Below are 17173 nucleotides of genomic sequence, written 5' to 3'. Positions count from 1 at the left end.
ATTGTACTTCTCCGACTCCGTTACGGACAGACAGATGGAGTCAGACGGATTCGTTGAATTTATAGTACTCCGAAGGCTGTGGGTGCTGAAAACAAGTCACCGCCAGAAGAGTAGGTGGCACTGCACTGCGATGCTAGCTAGGTTATCGAAAAGTCGGAGCAAATTTACAAATTAGCCGTTTCATCAATAAAATAAGCACATTTTCAGCAACTACACTGCCCATTTCTCGTCACATTTTAATTCAGATGCTGATTTACATGTACTGTTTAGCTGAAATATGAATTGTAAAATCTTACAGCAATGGCGGTCAAAGGATTCTGTTCGTCTTGTTGGTCACGTCAACCCCGCCCCTGACGCAAGCGGTTCTTAATACGGACCAATCACAGCCAAGGGGTATCCGTAAAATGACGGACGGACAGACGGATAGTCAGCAAAATCAGGAGGTGCACGTAGAGCTCTCCGAGGGTCTTGGAGAGGGCGTTCCACGTCGGAGAGGGCGTTCCCTGTGTCCGTGAAAACGGAGTCGTATAAATCGGCTCGTAGATTAACGAGAGCTCCAGACCAGTCGTAGATCGCTAAGTGCATCGTTGCACAGTGACTCAGTGGAGACACACGTAGGCCGACCATGAAAACTACATTAGACTAATGCTGAAAGTTACTTCCGATGGAAAATAAGATTATTTTGGTTCTCTTTTTACAGCAGTTACGCTGGAACTGGGATATTTCTTAGTGAACCATACAAGTTTAAGTGCCGAAAAAATATCAGAATCCGGTTTATTCTCAAGTAAATTTAGGTTACACAAAATTATTTGATTTGGTGGCTGCAATAAACGAAGGTAGATTTAACAAACAAATATCAGTCTTATTCAAAATACTATAACATTGAAATATGGCTGTTGTAATGTGCAACAGTAACTAGAAATGCATTAACGTAACGCTTTTACGAGTGCAATAACACAACAACAATTGAACATTGAAGATGTTTATTAGAATTATAGGGCTGGTAGCACGCCAAACCCGGTGGATGAAGAGGCTGGTGGCAAAGCCGAGCCTGACGTTAGGGAGGCTGGTAGCGAGGCAGAGCCTAGGGTCCTGTGAAGACAAGAGTGTCATTCTCTAGAATATGATCAAGACTGAATGAAGTGTGTAAGGATGGGATAGTTACCGGGCTGGAGGTGTGGTGGAACAGTCCTTGAGGGTCACGACTGAGCAGAAGCACGAGCAGATCCCCCTGGCGTGCCTGAGAGAAGCAGAGGGTGGGAGGGCAACAAAACATGTGAGCATGCAGACAGGAGGAATAGAGTGTATATGTGGAAACAATAGCCTACCTGGGAAGAGGGAGGTGCAGTCCAATTCTCCCGTACTTCATTTGGTCTAATGTGGTATTCTTTTCCTGGATTCAAGTTATGCCTAATTCCATTTAGACATGAGTCAGTGAGAGTTGGAAGAAACTGTTCCTTGGGCGAGAGGTTCTTGTCCGGGTAGACCGCAGCCTCCTGCCGGAGGGGAGTGGCTGGAACAGTGTGTCCAAGGCAGGGTACCAGATGGTGATGAAGGAGGTGAGGATGCACTCAAATATGGTACCCATCATTATCAGTACCCAATACTGCACCATCATTGTCTTTGACAGATCAACTTCTTCAGTTGACACAGGAAGTGCATCCTGTTGTGCCTTCTTGGTGAGGGAGCTGATGTTACATTTACATGTATTCATTTAGCAGACGCTTTTATCCAAAGCGCCTCTAAGAGAGATTTACAAAAAGTGCTGGGAGATGGTAGTGCCCAGGAAATGGAAGGACTCCACAGGGTTGACTGGGAAGTCACAGGGTGAAGGGGCTGGGAGGGAGTGAAAACTCATACAAAAATCATAAGCCATTCAGAAAAAAAACTCATTAATGACACGTTGCCGTGCTTCAAAGCCAGCCAAATACTGGACATGCCGGGGATCATGGGCCTGCAGGGGAGGGCCATCTTCTTCCGCACCATCTTCCTCCAACTGGTCTTCTTGAGGACCCAAGGGGGTTGTAGCTCTTACAGCTATGTTGTGCAGCATTGAAGTTACTGCAATAACTGCACAACATTTTGATGGGTGGAAAAGAAGACCTCCAGCCGACTTGTGGAGACATCGGAATCTCATCTTCCATCTGCCAAGAGTCCTCTCAATGATACTCCTGGCCACACGGTGAGCTTCATTGTACTTCTCCTCAGCTTCATTGTGGGGGTTGGCAACAGGTGTAAAAAGGTATGGCCTCAATGGATACCCACTGTCCCCGAGAAGCAGCCATCCATCCCTGGAAGCTTGTGCCTCCTGGCCAACAGAGGAGTTTGAAAAAACAAAAGAGTCGTGGCTGCTGCCGGGCCATCTTGCCACAAGATCAGTGATGAGCCCCTGATGGTCACAGATAACCTGGCAGTTGATGGCAGCATAGCCTTTCCTACAAAATTAAACATGGCCTTCATTGGAAGGGGCGAGGATGGGAATGAGGGTGCCATCAATTACCCCAATGACTTGGGGGATGTTATGCTTCACAAAAAAAAAATCCTGCACCGCAGACTTGTCCCCTCTTGTTGTGGGGAATTGGATGTGGTCTGGGATGTGGCGAAGTAGTGCTGATGTTACAGCCTCCACGGATCTCGATACTGAGGCCTTGGAGAGCCCATATCCATCGCCAAGAACCTCCAAAAAACTGCCAGTGACATAAAAACGCAGCGCTGCCAGTAGCTGGGTTGCAGGGGTGAGTGCGTAGGACCTCCTGGTTGGCCTCTGCAGGTCTGCCTCGACCAGGTTTAGGAGCATCATGATGTCAGTCCTCCTGAGCCGGTATTTATGTTGGATGGCAGAATCCTCGAGGATGTCCAGTGGACTCATCGTCGTCCTCACAAAGGCATTGAGCCTTACCAGCCTACTTCTGGGCCACTGCCGTCGCTCTCTCTCTCAATCGTATTATCTACTGTATTGCAGCCATGTTCCGCTTGAGAAGTAGGCTAGACCTCTCCTTTATATACCGTGAGAATGTAATGGACGGGTCTGTATGTCAATTAAACTGATTAGTCATCTGACACATCTAACACTCATAATGAGTATAATTGATCAACCATCAATTAAAGTAGAGTTGATTATTCATGTTGGAAACAATGGTTCCATGTTGAAGACATGGGGTATTCAATACTTATGTGTTTGTCACATTGTCATTTGTGGCCAATGTGGGAATCATGAGATTGCAAACATGGTCTTGAAAAGCTGTTGGCCTATTATTGCAAGATTGTAGATATAGTCAACACTAGAAAATAAGACAGTAAATATGTTGGAGATTGAGACGCTTGTATTTGTACATTGTATTATTTAGGCTGCTAGCTGCATGGCATGTGTGATACCATTTATACGCATGGTTTTTTACCTTGTTGCTCAATCAAGTAGTAAATATAGGAATCCTATGGATTTGCCCATGGAAAGTGGATTATCAAGAAGAGTTAAAAACCAAGGCACAAGATATCAGAGAAATATTAGTTTTATTGGAGAGTTTGTTCTCCCTGCTCCTGCTCCTCACTTGGATCTATAAGATGAAAAAACAAAAGCATGTAAGGATGGGACAGGGAACACTGAATATATGATAGACTACAATACACAATTTAGCTTTTACTTGATTAAAATGAACATTGTATGCTTAGGCTGTAAGCTCACCTATACACTACCTTGTTTGTTGGGCAGAAGAATTGGCACAGAAATGGAGGGCCTCTCAAATTTCATTTGCTCCAGTAAGAGCTTCTTTTCCTCAATTTGGAGGCGAGCCCTTTTGATTTCCAAGACCTCCTCCTGAAAACGTGCATCCCTGGCCGCTGAGTCCTGAAGGGTTTGCTGAATTCCTTTCAGGATGTTGATTTTTTCTCTTTCGAGCTCCATCAGATCCTGGCTGCAGGCACAGGTGGTCTCGAACCTGGGTGCGTTGGAGACCACCGTCTGCAGCACATCGGAGACCAGGGGAGACCGGGGGACCAGGGTCATGTGCTCTTGAGGTGCTGGCTGTGGGCAAAACACCCCCCCCGGATATCCACCCCCCCAGTGATTCCGTCAGTGGAAGTGACTCCCATGATGTGTATTGCCCTCTCCTCCTCTGGTGTCAGAGATGTGGCAGAGCTTGGGCCACCACCAGTTTGGCTTAAAGAAGCCATCACTGCTGCAGCCTTTCTTTTTGAAAGACTGGCGAAGTCTTGCCATTTTTTTCTGACGTCAGTTCCCCCTCTCCTGACCCCACTGACTGACGTCAGTTTTTTAGCAATTTCCTCCCACAGCTTGGTTTTTTCTTTGTTGGTGTGGGCACCTTTGAATCTAGAAAATAGAATAGATTTATATCTCTCAATTTCTTCGATGAGAATGCTAATTTCTTCGGCCTTGAAGCCAGCCTTTCTTTTCTTGTCAGAAGCCATTGGTCTTTCATAGATAGGTTTGGGCGTTACCTGAGCATTTTTATACTTGTCACGCTGATTGTAGGGAACTGACACCGGTGTAAAACTCAGATGCAGCATAGTTTGCACGTTCACTTTATTGTCTTTGCCTTCAACGTTTTAATTTTAAAGTCTTAAAGTTGCGTCAGAAGAATCACATTTCAGTACAATGGACAGCGTCTTGTTAAGTGCAACTTAAGAGACACGTACGATGGTTCTCCTTACGAGCATGTTCGGGAAACGCACGTAAGAAATAACGATGGATCGTTATTTTATCGTAGAGAACCCTCGTAACAGCTACGATCCATCGTTATCGGGAAACGCACCCCAGAAAAGTAAATAGCATTAATCCAACGGTTATTAGAGCCGTTAAAGATGTTCAGAAACGGTTTAAGAACATGGTTCAAGAATCAAAAAAGGACATTTGGAAACGAAAAAATCCAGCAACTGGAGGAGGACCTCCCTGAAACCTCAAAAAGACTACTGAGCTCATCATTGAGATTTATGGCAATGAGTCACCCATGTTTTGGAGGATTTCTGGAGCCCAAGAGAGCGGAGTTGAGGGCGTAGGCCTACTGTAGGAGGACTCGGAGGAGGAGCTCTCCCCAAAGATCGCCACCATAACGCCTGATACATCTCTACTGTCAGACAGTAGCACCACAGGTACAGTAACATTACCTCATTGTATTGTAAACTAGAGAGGATACAATTTCTGGAGAAATTGTAGGGTGTGCTTGCTTGGGTCGGTTGCACAGGGGTCCGTTTTTTATTGACATTTTTACAACTGATATTTCTGTATATTTTATATAAAAATGCATACTTATTATTTAGAATCAGAATCAGAATGGGATTTATTCGCCATGAAAGTTTGCACAGACAAGGAATTTGCTTTGGCAGGAAGGTGCATACAATAAACATACCTAAAATTTTAATATGTGGACTATCTATACTAAGGGTACATAAACTAGCAGTACTAAGTGGGATTAGAATAGAATTAAATATACAATAAAATAAAATATAAGTTGCCGTAAATTACAATATAAAAATACAAAAATACAAATATTCCAAAAAATACAAATGTACAAGATACCATTTTGTAATGCAGTGCAAAAAGCAGTGTGTTTTAAGCAAGAAGTCATTAGAGTCAGTGTGGTCCCTTGGCCTTGTTGAAGAGGCTAACAGCGGAAGGGAAGAAACTGTTTTAGTGGCGTGAGGTATTGGTCCTGATGGACCGCAGCCTTCTGCCGGAGGGGAGTGACTGAAACAGGGAGTGTCCAGGGTGGGAGGAGTCGGCCACAATCTTCCTCGCTCGCCTCAGGGTTTATAAAGATTACATAGATTTAAAAGCATCTTTTTTTTTGCTGCTCATTTACAACTCAAAATACGAGTTAAGTGTAGAATGAAATATGATGTCTTCTTATTTCCCCTGCAAGAGGCAGCCTCATAGCTGAATCAAAACGAATAAATTTGGCAGACCGGTGTAAAAATTGACCTAATCTCTATGACTTAAACGTCCTTTTAAGTTTTCCCTTCTCGTGATATTTTCAGGCATTTAGCCTACTCATATTGCATTCATTCATTAATAAAGAACCCCCTCTGAAGATTATTCTACGACGTTACCGGCAGTAGAAGATGGAATCGCGATTCAAACAGTACCATCTGCTAACTGAAAATATGCCCCCAAAAACGTAAATAAGCTTGACATTTATGTAGTGGAAAATCGCTCATTCATAAAAAGCTCACTGGTAGCGATCATTGTCAGTAACAACGCAAAATGCGATATAGCCCTGTGTGTAGAAGCTGCCCCGTAAATTCTACTACTACAGTACAGTAGCTACTAGACTACTGCTGTGTTCGTCTTGGTAGCGATTGCGTTGGTTGAATTCGATTCAACGTTCCGTTGTACGGTTTAGGCTGAAATTAATTATTTTCATGAACAGATTGACAAAAGTTAAGGCTGTGGCAATGAAGTTCAGGTTAGTAGTCAGATAGTTTCACCTATTGAAAGACTTTTGATTTAAGTAAGGAGAGTGCCGGACATGTTCTGTCGCCGTTTGACTTCCTAAACAGCTGTGTAGATGTTTTTGTAGTGTGCCTCGCCTAGGCTACAGCGTTGCAGTGAGCAACACTGGTTTGAAACCACAGGTAATGATAATTTCACCAACAAACCGTTTACTTGTAATGTAATGTCATAATAAATCCTACAACGAAAATATATTTGTGAGGAATGTTTATTTTAACGATTGAAAACAGATGCATCATAGACCACTGTAGTATGTGTTGCCCGGGCAACAGAGGCTAATGTCATGATGCTAATGCTTCAGTGAAATAGTAGATGTGTGCCTACTTCCTTAATAATATCAGCTAATATTGTACATTACATTTCACAATTGTGTTTCACATCACAAAGTAAAATGAGTAAATAGTTATCACCCTGGCCTCTTTGCTTGTGGCGTTTCTGCAGCTGCCTTGCAGTAAAGCTATATTTAGCCTAGCTATCCCCCAAGTTAACAGATGCGAAACGAATGTTCTGCTACAGGTAGTCACGCGTGTTTTCGTGACGTTAGTAACGTCAGTGACTGTGGCTAGCAAATAAGCCACCGTTAGCTTCACTTTTCGCCACAAAAACTTAACTTGAGCCTAAACCATGCAACGGAACGTAAATAAAAATACAAGCAACTCAATCGCTACCAAGACGAAACTTTTGACACCTAGGTTGTCTATGTAGGCCAAATATTGACGAAGATTTAGGGGGGCAAAAGGCAAAAATAAATAATAACTAGAAAAAGCTGTTCCTGCGAAACAGCAGTGAGAATGCTGAAAACCTGAATGGGGGTAGCTGACCATGCTAAAAAAGCTGAAAATAGTGAAAACTTTGTAGAAAGTTATAAGCTGAAGCTTCAAAGCGCCCGAAAGGTATTTTTGAAAGGGGCAGGAGCTGGACGAAGGCATAAAACTACAGAAAAGAGAAGAACAATGCAAAAAGAGAAATAATTCAGAAGAATTTGAAAATTTAGTAGAAAGTAATTTGCTCAGGTTTCAAAAGGTCTGAAATGTATTTTAGACAGGACCTGGAGCTAACTGATTAAAATGCTGCTGCAAAAAAGTTTAACTATTGTGGGTAGTAAATAAGATCATGCTACATCTAACCAGCGGATCATCTTGCAAGTGTGTCAAAGTGGTATTTTTACAGACTGTATTAACACCGTAGGCGTGAATAATGCATGCATCGTGATTGTTGTCCATCTGTAGCCGAAGCTAAGCTAGAGAGAGGATGCAATGGGAGACTTTCTACAGTAAGCCATATCTACTGCTTCAAATTGAAAACGGAGACCATCTTTTGATTAAAGACAAGTTCCTTAACCTCTGTTGTCAATATCGCCAATAAAAAGTAAATACTCTTCAGTTACGAAGCATTTGTTTGTAGCTAGGTAACGAATATTATGTCTGGAAAAACGTAGCTAGCTATGTGACCTGGTTTCGCCGTATGATGACAGTCGTAGTGTCACTAGAATGGCCATAACAAAAGATCATATTTCAAATCTGTCTGCTGTTCTACATTGCCCACACAATTTATATATATATATCTCAACTCTTAACATGGCCTGTATCTTGTATCGAAAGTGCTCGAAAATTAGCTCGTCTAATGTATGGTGGACTGAGAAAACACATTTGTTAGTCAAAGCAGAGCGAGCGGATGTCGTGGGAGAATTCCTACTGTGTTAGATTTACTGATTCAAATTGAAAACGGAGAAGATATTTAGAGTAAAGACAATTTACTTAACATCTGTGTTCAATATCGTCAATTAAAAGTAAAAACTTTACAGTTACGAAGCGTTTGTACGTAGGATTAACGCCAGCTGCAGCAAACACTTACCCCAGCCCCGGTGTTGTGTCCCTACTGGTTTCCGAACTAACTGGTTTCCCAGCGGTGCGTGCACCTATCAGTCTGCCTCTATCACCAGATTCGTCACAAATTCACAAACATATTACTGGCTATTTTCAAGTCGGATCTCATATTTGCTGCGGCGAATATGAAAGTATAAGCTGCGTACGCACTACATTACCATTAACGACAAAATAAATGGAGACAAAATAAAACATTTGCAGGCTCGCATGAAGTGGGATTCGATCGCACTAGAGCAAAACACGTAATACACCCGAGGCCATTGCTTTACACCACGACCTATTTTAGCTCATGGAAATTACTCAAATCAGTTACGTACTTAGTAACCACCCTGGCCTTCAGGTAACATCTTGATTTGGCTTCTTCTGGAACAACTGGTTACCATAGACACTACCCGAATGTAGGCTACTAATCATGTATTTGGGGTTTGTTCCGAGGCAATAGCCGTATGTACCCCGACATCAAAGCTCCTTCTGACACCACATATTAAAAATTCATACTAACGTCGCTGCCATCCCAGACAATACGATCAAAATATGCGTAACACAACATGGAAACATTCGTTTCCTATGCGATTTCGTGTAGCCTATGGCTGAGTGTTTCTTCGCTATATCTTTTGAAATCAATTCATTTCATAATTTTATATTCTGAACAAATGTAATGATTACTCCATTACAGCCATTCACGCCATAATAAATGGAAGCTAAGAAAATAAAAGATTCGAGTGGGATTCGATCCCACGAGCAAAAACACATCCATCGTTGCAATCCTTTGCATTACATCGCGAGCTACTGAAGCACATGGGTATGGAAGGACTTCAGTCACGAATTTATTAACTACGTTGGCCTTCAGGCAACACGTTGTTTTGGTTCTTCTGAATCAACTAGTTACCGTAGACACTACCCGAATGTAGGCTACTCATCACGTATTTGGAGTAGCCTGTATATGTAGTAATATTCTACCCGCAACACAGTACTGAAGGTGTCGAATTTATTTGTGACCAGCGTCCAGGAAACTTTGTGAGGTTTCTATGATACATTTGTATTTTATATCAAACAAACACACAACACTCATGTAATGCCATCATATTGTCTTTATTATGTGAAGCACTACACATGTTTGTATGAAGTACTATAAACAATTATTACATCTCCTTTGAATATCCCTTTTTACAAGCTACTTTACTAAGATCTTCAGTTTCTTGGCAATTTCTCGCATGGAATAGCCTTAATTTCTCAGAACAAGAATAGACTGACGAGTTTCAGAAGAAAGTTATTTGTTTCTGTCCATTTTGAGCCTGTAATAAAACCCACAATTGCTGATGCTCCAGATACTCAACTAGTGTAAAGAAGGCCAGTTTTATTGCTTCTTTAATCAGCACAACAGTTTTCAGCTGTGCTAACATAATTGCAAAAGGGTTTTCTAATGATCAATTAGCCTTTTAAAATGATAAACTTGGATTAGCAAACACAATGTGTCATTGCAACACAGGACTGATGGTTGCCGATAATGGGCCTCTGTACGCCTATGTAGATATTCCATTACAAATCAGCCGTTTCCAGCTACAATAGTCATTTACAACATTAACAATGTCTACACTGTATTTCTGATCAATTTGATGTTATTTTAATGGACAAAAAAATGGCTTTTCTTTCGAAAACAAGGACATTTCTAAGTGACCCCAAACTTTTGAACGGTAGTGTACATTAAACTACAAATAACTTGGTTCGATATTTAACCTTGTATTATTCTCCACTACCCAGTTACACAATCCTTAACAGCTGAAAAGACACCAAATGAATATGAAGCAGCTGTACACTGTTCCATTTGAAAGAAATGGTGAAAGAGTGAAGGAGGTGCACTACCAGTATGTACAGGTAAAACATGTATGAGCATGCAGCAACTGTACCAGCTGTGTAAATTTCCTTGTAATTTTGCCTTACCTTTACAGCCTAGCCTCATGTAGGCTAGTAGTTGCAATGACATTCTCAATTATCTTTGTCAGAAGTAGCCTACTTCTTTGCAGTCCACATACACACCATTTGGACAGATTTGTAATGCTTTATTTCCCTATGTCCCCAGATTTCAATTAGTTTTAAGAATTATCTACTGAAATCATAGGCATCATCTGCTTGAATTCACAGTAATAGGCATACCTTGACTGACTGTACTTTTACACACATCTCTGTTGTAGTTAAGTTTACCCTGATACAGGAATCAATAAGCAATGGAACACACAGGCATATTAATTATTGTTACAAACATTCATCAATTCTACTATAAATCACAAAAGGCAATAAAAAACTACAAAACCTCAATGACAACATTTTATTGATTAAATGACTTGCATATTAATATATTTATGTAATCTTCCCCTCCCCACACACTCTACAGCAGCCACCCAGCCCCAGGCGGCGCTGCCAGATCAATCTTTCAATGCCACTGCTGACATTGTATTTTGATGGCCACAGTGACTTGAGGGTGGACTTCAGGCTCTCCAGGGAGTCCTTCAATGCCCTCATGGCTGTGCTGGGCACTGACTGACCACGGTTGGGGCCCCGAGATCTCCTGCCTAGTTTTTCTTTTCTGGCTTGCCAGCGCCAGGGCCTTCGACATGCCCCGGGCCTCCGTTCACCGGGTGGTGCACAGGGTGAGTGCGCAGATCGCCGCGCTCATGACCACAGTTGTCCGGCATCCAACTGCAGAGGAACTCCCACGCCTAGGTGCTTCGCCCGTCTCACTGGGTCAGCAGCCTTCAGCAGAGTGGTGGGGGCTATTACAGGGTGAAGCCCCCAGCGGAGGATGCTGCCTGTTATTTTAACAGAAAGCTGTTCCACTCCATCCAGCTGCAGGCCATCTGTGATGACCGATGCAAATTCATTGATGTGTTTGTGGGCTACACAGGGTCAGTGCACGACGCCAGGGTCCTGAGAAACAGCCCCATCTACTGTGAGCAGTCCTACCCTCCACCAGGATACTGTATCCTTGGGGATGGTGGCTACCCCTGCCTGTCCCAACCCATCTGCCTCATGACCCCCTTCAGGCAGCCTGTCCGCAACCACCTCCAAGCACGCTACAACTGCTGCCTGTCAAAGGCGAGGTGTGTTGTGGAGAGGTCCTTCGGGATACTGAAGACGCGATGGCGGTCCATTTTCTTCAAGGCTCTGGAGGTGGATGTGAAGTTTGTGCCAAAGGTCATTGTGTGCTGCACTGTGCTCCACAAAATCTGCCTCACCAACGGTGACCTGCTGGAGCCAGATGCAGATGTGGGGAGGGCAGCAGCTGACCAGCCAGCACAAGAACCAGCACCTCCAGGAAACGTCTCTGGGGCAGAGAACCGAAACACGATAGCCATTCAGTGCTACGCTCCAGACCACGATTACATTTAAATGAACATTAAATGTTTATAGGGGGATCTGAACACCCAGAATTCCCCTATAATTGGCAAACAATCTATGAGTGTAATTATTTCATAATAATTCTTAACCAATTTTTGGGGGTCAAAATGCCTTTAAAACGCCACAACTTTTTGTCCTAGAGACCACCACAGAAACCTTGAACCCTTTTCCTTTCAAATGTATGCAGTTTGAAACTAAAATATAAATAAGCATTTTATAAGAAGAATATAACTAAACCCTTGCACATTTCAGTCTTTGACTGAGGTTTGAGCTCCTAACAGCCCGCCCATTAGCAAATGACAGCTACTCATATGATAAGGGAATGGTAATTCAGTGATCACTATTGACGTCCTCGAAAAGTCAAACAGGCCTCAGTCCCCTAAGGGTTAAGTGTTAGTAAACAGATATGTACATAAATCTGAAGTAACCAAGGTTTATTCATTTTTGTGAGCGCTAAACTTCTCCAGAAGGGTGAGGAGGCGCTCCTCGGGCGGCTGCCTCCCTCTCTCTCCGCTCCTCTCTGGCGACTGTCTCCCACTCTATCCTCTCCTCACTCTCTCTTAGAAGATTAAATCTCCTCTCTTTCCACCGTCTCCCTGTGGCGACTGTCTTCCCTCTCCAGGTCCTCTCGATACCGCCTCTCCTCCTGCTCAGCTGCCTCCCTCGCCTCTCTCTCCCTGGCCTCCAAACCCCCAAGCCCTTTTTCCTTTATGAAGACCCTGGTGAAAACATATGCTGCTTTAACATCTAGCCTCAACCCCACCCCTGACACAGTAATGACCACATCGGACCACACTGATCATTGTAAGTTTAGCAACGAAGGCAACCATTTACAGTAAAGCCCTTTGACTAATAGCGTATGAGTAATTTTACTTACTCATATCCCATCACTGAGGCGTTCCTCTTCCCTGTGAAGAGGGCTTTATTAGAGGAACGCCAAGGGATTAGCTAGGGCCCTCGTGTCCTCGTCTGTCCCTAAACATGTGAAATACCACAACATTTAAAAAAAACACAACCGACGATTGAAAAGCTACAATTATTTCCAGAATGACAAATGGCGGATCCTAGCTTAGATAGCTATCGTAACGGTATTAATTATCGGACGACGTGTGTTACGGGCAAACGTTCGCGTTATGAAGTTAACCCATTAATAAACTGATCATATCGATTGTTAATCCATTATTAAACTTAGCACTTGATTGTTTAACAGAACAGCCGTTGTTTGACACATAGCTATGTGTTGGTGGAATGAACGATTTATACTGTACCGACAGTTAGTATAAACGTAAATATTAACCAGCTAGCTTAGCAGAACTGCCATGTAGATCCAATGTAGATCCAATGGCATCTAATGCTACCTAGCTAGGTATGTTAACTGTCGATATACATCGTTAACTCCACCAAATACTATGTCGCTGGCTTTAATCTGAGAATGGCTAGTAGAGCTAGTACATTTAATATCAGTACAGTGTTTAATTACCGCTGATACTTACATTTACGGTCTGTAGCTTCGTGAGCTACTGCCACCGGCTCGACTTCGATTTCGCCCACCATTATTTTAAAAATGAAATGAAAAGCAAAGGGCTCCTCCTCTTCCGCTACGTAGCCAAGATGGCGCCCGTTTAGGGCGAGTAGTGTCCATCGTTGTACACTGTTTTTTTTTACCGTTTGCAGTGCGCCATCCGGGTACTTTCAGTGCCCTGATTTCTGCTGGTTTTGTGAGTGTAAGCGCCCTAAGCACTGAAAGTCAGTGCTCGAAGTGCACAAGTGCGCGGTAGTAGACACAGCCAAGGTCATTGACACAGATATTTACTTGAGAGATGAACTAAGGATTTTGAGCAAGAGACTGGCTTTTGCAGGTAATCCATGGTGTTTTGCTATTTGTACGAATTGTTTTGAGAAATGCACTTATTGTTTTGAGAATTTCAATTCTGATCTGAGAAATGTACCAAAGCGACTGATAAAAACTGTAAATGATTATTGACAGCAAATAAAAGGCTGGATATGCAAATAAGTTTGCACACCTCCCAAAATTTTAAGGGACATAGGCGGGAAGATGGTAAGCCACTGTACAATTAACCCCTCCCACCGGTTACTCGCTATGACAAGCTAACCAAAGTAAGAGAAAACATGGCAGCCTACCTGATCGCTATTAGCCATTAGTTTCTCTATCTCTATCCACACAACCAATGTGTACACATCATAAACACATGTTAAAATCACTGTGTGAATATTTGAAAATCGGAACAGTAATTATACTGTATAACCTGTTGAATAGACTAACTTTTTACAAGTAATGATCACATACTGATCCACCCGTACTGCATTACGATGTAAACAAATATGGCTGCCCACATCGCCGGCAAATCAATAGCTTTTTGAAGCTAACTTATTGTCATCTGTACAACTTCCATATAAAAGGCAATTTTAGGTTCATTTGAATATATTTGATAATCTGAATATCTGATACGCCCCTTATTTGTAAAAATATGTGAAAATATAAGCAAATAAAATATTTATACCTCAGCAGTGATTCTTTCCCCATTCAATGACAAATGACGTAACATTGCTGTTAGTGTCTCTCGCAACTCGCTACTCGACACGGACAACCCGGAACATACAGCAAACATAAACAACTATTACATTTAGTCATTTAGCAGACACTCTTATCAGAGCGACTTACAGTAAGTACAGGGACATTCCCCCAAGGCAAGTAGGGTGAAGTGCCTTGCCCAAGGACACAACGTCAGTTGGCATGACCGGGAATCAAACTGGCTTACTAGCCCGATTCCCTCACCGCTCAGCCATCTGACTCCGCTTGTATTAGTCCAGAAATGGCATCTTGTTCGGGCAAAAGTAAGAAACATACTGACATCGACATCCGAGAAATATTTTTTTATTCCGATGAAGAGGAGTACAACACTGACCCAAGTAGCAGTGATGAAAGTGATGGTGAAGGTCTGCCCCCAAACCTAGAGGCCCTTGGAAACTCAGAGGCCGAAGGTCCCTCTAGTGATGGAGAAATGGAAATGTGGGATGAAGTAGAAGAGGTGAGTTCCACGAGCTGGTGGGCCGCCAGAGATTTCACTCCCCCTGTACCCCCCCCCCCCCCCCCCCCCCCCCCCGCCGAAGATCCAACCGAGGCTCAGTGTTTCAAACAGTTCCTCGCAGAGGAACTGGTCGAGAACATAGTGGAGGAAACAAACAGCTACTCCTCAGTGCAGCAGGAGATGATGCCGTCCGGAGTGAAAGGAAAGCTGGCTAAATGGGTGCGGACAACCGTGAATGAAATGTATTCATTCTTGGTCGCTGTCCTCCTGATGGGAATTGTGAGAAAGTCCTCCCACCGAGAATACTGGAGCACAGATCCCATCCTCCTGACCCCCTTCTTCACATTATATTCTCCCAGGACCGCTTCCTACTTCTCCGTTGCTTGGACAGTGCAAGGGCTAATGTGAATGATCTCCTTCACAAGATACGACACGTGTTTAGTGCTCTCACCACCTCATTCCGACACGTCTTTGTACTATACAAAGACCTCTGTGTCGATGAATCCCTGATGAAGTGGAAGGGTAGGCTGGCATTTCGCCATTACATACCATCAAACAGGCATAGGTTTGGTGTCAAATTCTTTGTCCTTTGTGATATGTTGACAGGTTATGTGCAGGACATGATCATTTATATAGGATCCACCACTGACATTAAAGATCCTGTAATGTAAATTCCATGTTTTGCTTCAAAATACATTATATACGTGTGAAATGAGTTCCTGAAAGCATGTGCAAAGCGCTAAAACTTTGTCGCACTGAAATGTGGAGTTAGACCGAAGAACAGTTTCTCTTCCGTTTTCAGATCAGGTTTTAATGGGCGGAGCCAAAAAATGCCCCATCTATGTAATTTCGCCCCATCTACATCAGATCACTGAATGGCTCCTACCTCTGTACTCTTATTGTAGCCTACATCAGCTATCTAGCTTCAGGATGCCTATCCGCTACTGCATCTTCCTTGGATGCAAGAACTCCAGCTGCGTTGCAACGGTATTTAAGTTCCCTTTTAATAAGGAAATTAAAAATAGGTGGATAGATTTTGTGAAGCGCCACGCTCATGGAAAGATTCGTATAAACTCAAACAGCCGCCTCTGCACTGACCATTTCACGGCGGATAGTTTCAACATGGACCAAAGACAGACGGGGTTCACGGGCACATGGCTTCTCTTGGAGTGCAAATCCGTACCGAGCATCGCCCTCCCGGCCGTTCACCCTCCGGTCGCACCTGGACCGTCCACCGCCGCCATCAGTTTATCACTCAGCGTAAGTTCTGTGTGCTTGTTATACTAGTTACTAATTATACTAGATAACTTTTCCAGAGGTAGCCTCTGCTATGAGTTAGTGCAAACCGCTAACTTGATATTAGCTACTCGGTGTAGAATGATGGCATTTTGGTGAAATGGTAGCTTATGTGCTAGAAGTAGGAGAGCTCACTGTGTTACTCCTGTGTTACAGCTCAGGGGAACAAGCTTCAAATATGCATCTGTATGTTTCACTCATTGAAGAAATACATTCTAATTCTATACTGTTTTCACAAAGCAGGCTGCTCCATCCACCAGAGAGACAGAGTGCCAGTGTGACATGATGCAAGTCACTCATAAAGTCACCCGAGAAGTTGAATGTCAGACGAGCCGCTTAGTGGGGAGAAGAACTGCAGGCACACAGCTGTCATACAGAACACTGATAAGCACAAATAAAGCCGGTATGTGACATGTAACTTTATTAGTTTTTCCTTATAAATATCTCTGTTGATAGATAAAACATTGTAGGTACAATAAAGTTGTAAGTTAAGTCTATAGACTTCCAATACATATTTTAAAAGAGCAAGAGTGAATGTCCTGGGGTATGAAATTCTTCAATGTTAATGGTCTAGGAACAGCAAACATTGTTACATGTGTGTTGTGTTTACATCCAGTCGCCCCGTATAAAGACTGTACATAAAGAACTATTCCTATAAATATTCTTATGTTTTCCAGGTTCTCAAGCCACAGTAGCCACAAAGACTGTTGGTGTAGGCACCACCAAATCCCAGCCTCTTCCACTCTGTTCCTCAACTCCACTTAAGCGGAAAGCAGGTCAAACTGATAGGCAACCAATTAAACGTCCGCTCATGGATTTACCATCTTTTGAAGAAAGACAAAGCACTTCCAAACCAGGTGATCCGGACGACTCCACCTTTCTCCCCAGCATCTCAGAATTGTCCTGCACAACTATTACACAGTAAGTAATTTAGATTTTTATAGATCTTTGTTAATCAGTATACTCCCCATCTTCATCAGGGTACTCTTGGTGAATGCGGAGCACAACACAAGAGGGAATGACAACCCAATGGCGTTTTCCCAGATATCCCCAGCACCACGATACAAAACATCTGTAAG

This window comes from Osmerus eperlanus, chromosome 8 (genome assembly GCF_963692335.1).
Source record: "Osmerus eperlanus chromosome 8, fOsmEpe2.1, whole genome shotgun sequence".
In the NCBI taxonomy this organism is placed as follows: Eukaryota; Metazoa; Chordata; class Actinopteri; order Osmeriformes; family Osmeridae; genus Osmerus; species Osmerus eperlanus.
The sequence above is the reverse complement of the archived record's forward strand: the minus strand, read 5'-3'. Positions refer to the sequence as shown.